We start from the raw sequence: 6,000 nt of genomic DNA, 5'->3' as shown, positions 1-6,000 counted from the left end.
TTGGTATTAGTATGTGCAATGATCAAAAAATGCTTGCACAACAGATGAAAGATAGAAAGAAAGCCAAATACGAGATAGGAAACTTTTGTGAACAATTTGGCCTTCCTCCTATTGCTCCATCTAGGTAGCATAAGAAAAGTTTTAAAAAGTTTTCTAAACCTCACAGGGAATACAAAAAACCTGTTTCAAAATCGGGTTCAAAGAAGAAACCATTTTACAAAAAGGTTTCTAAAAACCCCTCAAAATGAAAGTGTTTTAATTGTGGCAAATTTGGACATTTTGCTGATAAATGTACAAAGAAGCCCCAAGGTTTAAAGAAAAGCCTTAATGAGTTGAATATCAATTCCGTTGATCAAGAAGATCTATTTCGTTTACTCGAACATACATCTCCTACATCTTCGAATGAGGATGAACTTAGTTCTAGTGGTTCAGATTGCCATTCAGACTCTGATTCACCCAACTCACCAGATATTAAGTTTGGTTGCAATGATTCTTGTTGTAAACCTGAAGTTAAGACAATCAATGTCCTAACTAAAGATGAAAGACAAGAATCAGTTTTAACTAAAGAGGAAGAACATGAAAACATGCTCTTATCTCTTATTTCACAAATTGAAAACCCTGAGCTTAAGGAGAAATATCTTAAACAGCTCAAGAAGACCTTAACCCGTCGAGAGTCATCGTCCTCTAAAGGGAATATTTCTTTTCAAGAAACTTTGGGACGTTTTCAAAAACAAAAATCCAAAGAGATTTCAACAAAAGATTTACAACATGAAGTTTCTTTAGTTAAAAAAGAAATTTCAGAACTCAGAGAAGAGATTAAGACTCTCAAATCTGAGAATGCTTCTTTTAGACAAGATTTACTTTCTTTAAAAATAAAAAATGAATTTGATCATGACAGTCCTTCTGGTGATGAAACAAATCAGTCAGACCATGTTGAACCCTCTAATCCAACTAAGGATATTTGCTTACTTCACCATTATATTCCACAGAAATGGTTTTGTTAAGTAGAAATTATTGTTTGCCATGAATTCAAATTCTCTGCTATTGCTTTGATTGACTCCGAAGTGGATCTTAATTGTATTCGTGAAGGATTAGTTCCTACTCATTATTTTGAAAATTTCGATGAGAATTTGTTCTCTGTAAATGGATCTAAAATGAAGATCTGCTATGAGCTAAACATAGCTCATGTTTGCCAGGACAATGTTTACTTTAAGATTCCTTCTGTGCTTGTTAAGAATTTGACCCATGATGTTATTCTTGGAATGCCTTTTCTTAACATGATTTACTCGTTTCTTTCTAATGCAAATGGGATCACAACTAACCCCTTTGGACAGAAAGTAAGATTTAAATTTGCCTCTAAGTTTGAAAGTGATATTGCTAAAAAATCTGTGTCCTTGCTTTCAGCTAAGAAAAAACATTTGGATTTTCTTAAACAAGAAATCAAGTTCAAACGTGTTTCTAATAATTTAAATGATTCTTTGCTTCAATCAAAAATAGAAGATTTTCAAAAAACTTTAATTTCTGATATTTGTTCTGATCTTCCCAATGTTTTTTAGCATAGGAAGAAATGTGTTGTTTCTTTACCTTATGTTAAAGATTTTAATAAAAAATTGATTTCAACCAAAGCAAGACCTATTCAAATTAATAGTGAAACTTTGGATTTTTGCAAAACTGAGATTCAGGATCTTCTTGCTAAAAATGTCATTGGGCATAGTAAGTCACCCTGGTCGTGTGCTGCATTTGATGTTCAGAAAAATGCTGAGATTGAGCAAAGTACATCCTGTTTAGTCATTAATTACAAACCCTTGAACAAAATCTTAGAGTGGAATAGGTATCCTGTGATGACCCGCTTTTACGTGTATTTTCACTGAAAGATTGTTTGTAATTTAATTAATATATTGGTTTATTTATTTTAAATTAATGTATTTTAAATTAGTTTTAATTTATTTGATGTTTTGTTTAATTTATTTTAGTCGTTTTACGGTTTTTAATATCGTTTTTGGCGAATCGGTTTTTGGTTTCCGGAGCGAGGATTCGACCTTATTTCTTCTTTTCTCTTTTTCTTTTTCCCTTTTTCCTTTTTCTTTTCTTCTTTTCTTTCCTTTCTTTCTTTTTCTTCTTTTTCCTTCTCGGTTTCTCTCTCCCCACGTAGCTCTTCTTCCTTTTCTCCTTACCGTCGCCGACCCTTTGACTACCCGGTGCGCCGCCGTCCGGCCGCCGTGTAGTGCACCACCCCCACCATTCTCTTTCCCTCCCACCAGATATCATCTCCACCAATTTTCAGAGCCATCGAACCAGCCGTTAGCCGCCAAGAGCCCCTGGAAGTCACAGCACCTGCTCTATTTTTTCCCCTGTTGCCGGTTGCTTTCGCAGCCCAGAACCGCCAGTGGTGTGGCCTACACCACCCATCCAATTTTCTTCCCCTCTCACCGGTGAACATCCCCACCAAGTTTCACCTCCATCCGAGCCACCATTAGCCACAACGAGCTCCTCCAAGCCACATGGTTTTTCACAGATTCTGGCGCCATCGCATCACCTCCAGCCACCATCTCTTCACAGCTTCTTTCCCTACCTCTTGCTGACCTAAAACACCCATTTCTGACCTCGATTCGTTGCCGGAGCAACTCCCACGAGCTCAACTCTGATTTCAGCTTTTTCCACTTCCTCCGCCATTTCCACCGCTACCCATGGCCAAAACTCGTTTCCTTTAGCTTCATAAATATCTCAAGACCATTTTCTATCAATTTCGTGCCTTGGTTTGTCCCCGTTCGAAAGTGGGTAATTTATTACCCACGGCCACAGTGTAAATTACACTGTTACGTTGCTTTTCCTCCGCCATTTGCAACGCCGCGAGCTTTCAAAAAATACCACATAGCGCTGTAAGTATTTTTCAAACTCTACTTTTAGATTTAAATATATTTTACTCATACAATAAATTATTTGCTGTTGGTTGGCTGATTTCAAACTGAATCCGAGGAGTTCGGTGGTCGGATGGTTTGAGGACGGAGTACTTGGTTTTGGTTGTTTGTGATTGCTTGATTATTTGAGCCATGAGGCGTGCATTACATATTGCATACATGTGCATTTTATTTTAATTGAGAAAATCATGTTTTGTTGGCGTAAATGGATTTCGGGTGCGTGTGTCTCACGAGCCCAAGTCGGGATGGGTTATTATCTCAGTGGAGCTCTTCTGGTCACTCATGAGTGGATAATACTGAGTGACATCCCCTGGGTTGTCGCAGGGCGACGACCGGATCGCACGATACGGTAACGCTGTCGTGTCGACTCCGTGGTCCCTAGAGTGGCGGGGACTAGAGGATGGCCTGGCCAGGTACGCGCTGGGCGCGAGTCTGGGCATCGCTCGTTTAGGTGTCACACACGTAGTCGTTACCTGCAGTGTGGCACAGAGCCAGGGTGTGCAGATGATCCCTAGGGGAGATCATGGTGCATGCATAATTGGATCATTTTTATGGTTTTCGGATGCAGGCCATTTTCTGGGAAAATGACGAGGTTTGGTTTTGAGGCTTTTGATCCATTTTCAGGGAAAATGGTGGTTTGGGCCATTATCTGGGATAATGGCGAGGCTTGGTTTTAAGCGATATGTTTTTGTGCCAAATGGGTTTTTTGGCGTGCATGGAAAAATATGGTTTTACGGGACATGTGCATTGGCTTTTCTTTCATGCATGTTGTTTGAGTTTTATATGTTTTTATCTAGTGGTGTTTGAATTTTACTTACTTGCGGCACCATTTTTGATACCGTAGATTTTGGTACAGGGATCAAGGAAGAGGAAGAGGAGGCTGAGCCCGAGGATGCAGCTCCGCCAGAGTTCTGAGTGGAGTTTATGTTTTGTATTTGGCTTTGAAATAATATTTGTGTTTTGTAATATTTTAATATGTATGTTTTGATCAGTTTTGTATTAAACTAAGAAAAATTCTGGTACTTAGTTATATGACTTTGCTATCCGCTGCGTGTTTCTTCATGCACAATTGTTGCTTATACACACACTTGGCACACGTCGCTAGGGTGGTGACCCGTGATGTCATCATCTGAACGTCTCGATTTCCCCATGTTCATGTGTGGGGATTTGGGGGCGTCACATATCCTATTCCCAATAAACAATATTTAGGTCATAGGTTGAGTGAGGCAATTATTTTCTCCAAGTTTGACCTAAAGTCTGGATTTTGGCAAATCTAAATTAGGGAGTCAGACAGGTACAAGACTGCTTTCACCACTTCTTTTGGTCACTATGAGTGGAATGTGATGCTATTTGGGCTCAAGAATGCTCCTAGTGAGTTTCAAAACATCATGAATGATATCTTTCTATCATTCACCAATTTCACCATTGTTTACATCGATGATGTCCTTGTTTTCTCCAAATCTATTGATGAACACTGGAAACATCTTCAAATGTTTCTTGAGATCATCAAAAGAAATGGACTTGTTGTTTCTGCTAAAAGGATTAAATTGTTCCAAACAAAGATCAGATTCCTTGATTATGACATCTTTGAAGGAAAAATCAGGCCCATTCAAAGAGCCATTGAATTTGCTGACAAATTCCCCAATGTCATTCTTGACAAAACCCAGCTTCAAAGGTTTCTTGGTTCTTTGAACTGTATTTTTTAATTCTACAAGGATATGAGAAAACAGTGTCGTCCTCTCTTTGCGAGACTGCAATCCAATCCTTCTTCGTGGACAGATGTTCACACAAAATTAATTCAACAAATCAAGGCATATGTCAAAACTCTTCCATGCCTTGGGATTCGTACTTTAAACAGCTTCAAGATTGTCAAAATTGATGCCTCAGACGCAGGCTATGGCGACATCCTGAAACAAGTTGTTTCACCAGGTTTTTCCGAACAAATTGTTCGTTTCCATTCCGGAACCTGGAATCTTGCACAACTTAATTATAGTACTGTTTAAAAAAGAAATTTTATCAATAGTAATATGTATTTCTAAATTTCAAAGTGATTTGCTTAACCAAAGATTTCTTTTGCACATCGATTGCAAGAGCTCCAAATATGTTTTAGAACAGGATGTTAAAAACATTGCATCAAAACATATTTTTGCACGATGGCAAGGTATTTTAAGTGTATTTGATTTTGATATTGATTACATTAAAGGTTCAGATAATTCAATTCCTAATTTTCTTATCCGTGAATTCTTGCAGAAAACATGAGTAAGAAGAAGAAACCAATTCTACCAGTCTCTTCTCCTCCCCCTGTTTTGCCAATGCTTATGCCTCTAGCATTTGCATCAACTTTGGCTTCCTCCCCACTGGAGATAGCCAACAGATTTACCAGTCTAGGACAAGTTCCTAGGCCAATTGCCCCAAGCTCATTTGCTTCCACCCTAGCCATGCCATACGATCCGTATGCAAACCCTTTGGCAACGGTGAGGCCCAGATTTCCCTCTACTAATAAGGTAAAATATTTTAAGAAAGCTTGGTTCCAAAATCTTTTTTATATTGAGAAATCAATAAAAACATATCCTTTCCAAATTGCTTTAGAATATTTTCCCAGAGGCTTTCACTGGATCCCAGAAAACCCAGCAAAAAACCTCACATTTTATCTTGGAATCCTGATTCACATAGGATCCATCTTAGTTAAACCTATTTATTGTAAAGTTAATCCTTCAAAGATCATCTTTCACAATTGTTATCTTGTTTCTGTTTTAAAGGAAGAAGAATGGGATACCCACCCTTCAACTTCCAAAACAATTAAGGGAACCGAATCTCAGTATAATTATTACGATTATATTGAGGCCTGGTTAAGGTTTCCTCTCTTCCAAACCCCTAATATGCAGCACTCTTGGTTCTTCAACTTTGACAAGAAGTGCAAACACAGTTTTCCCCTACGGTTTCAGAAATGGTGGAATTTCTTTGGCCCCATTACTGATATTTTCCCTGATAGTCTTCAACCATCTATCAGACATTTTACCATTTCCAATACATCCAAGATAAAAGGGAGAGATCCCAAACTTCCCCCTCTACTTCATTTTTG

Source organism: Carya illinoinensis, chromosome 4, assembly GCF_018687715.1.
Source record: "Carya illinoinensis cultivar Pawnee chromosome 4, C.illinoinensisPawnee_v1, whole genome shotgun sequence".
Classification (NCBI taxonomy): domain Eukaryota; kingdom Viridiplantae; phylum Streptophyta; class Magnoliopsida; order Fagales; family Juglandaceae; genus Carya; species Carya illinoinensis.
The sequence above is the reverse complement of the archived record's forward strand: the minus strand, read 5'-3'. Positions refer to the sequence as shown.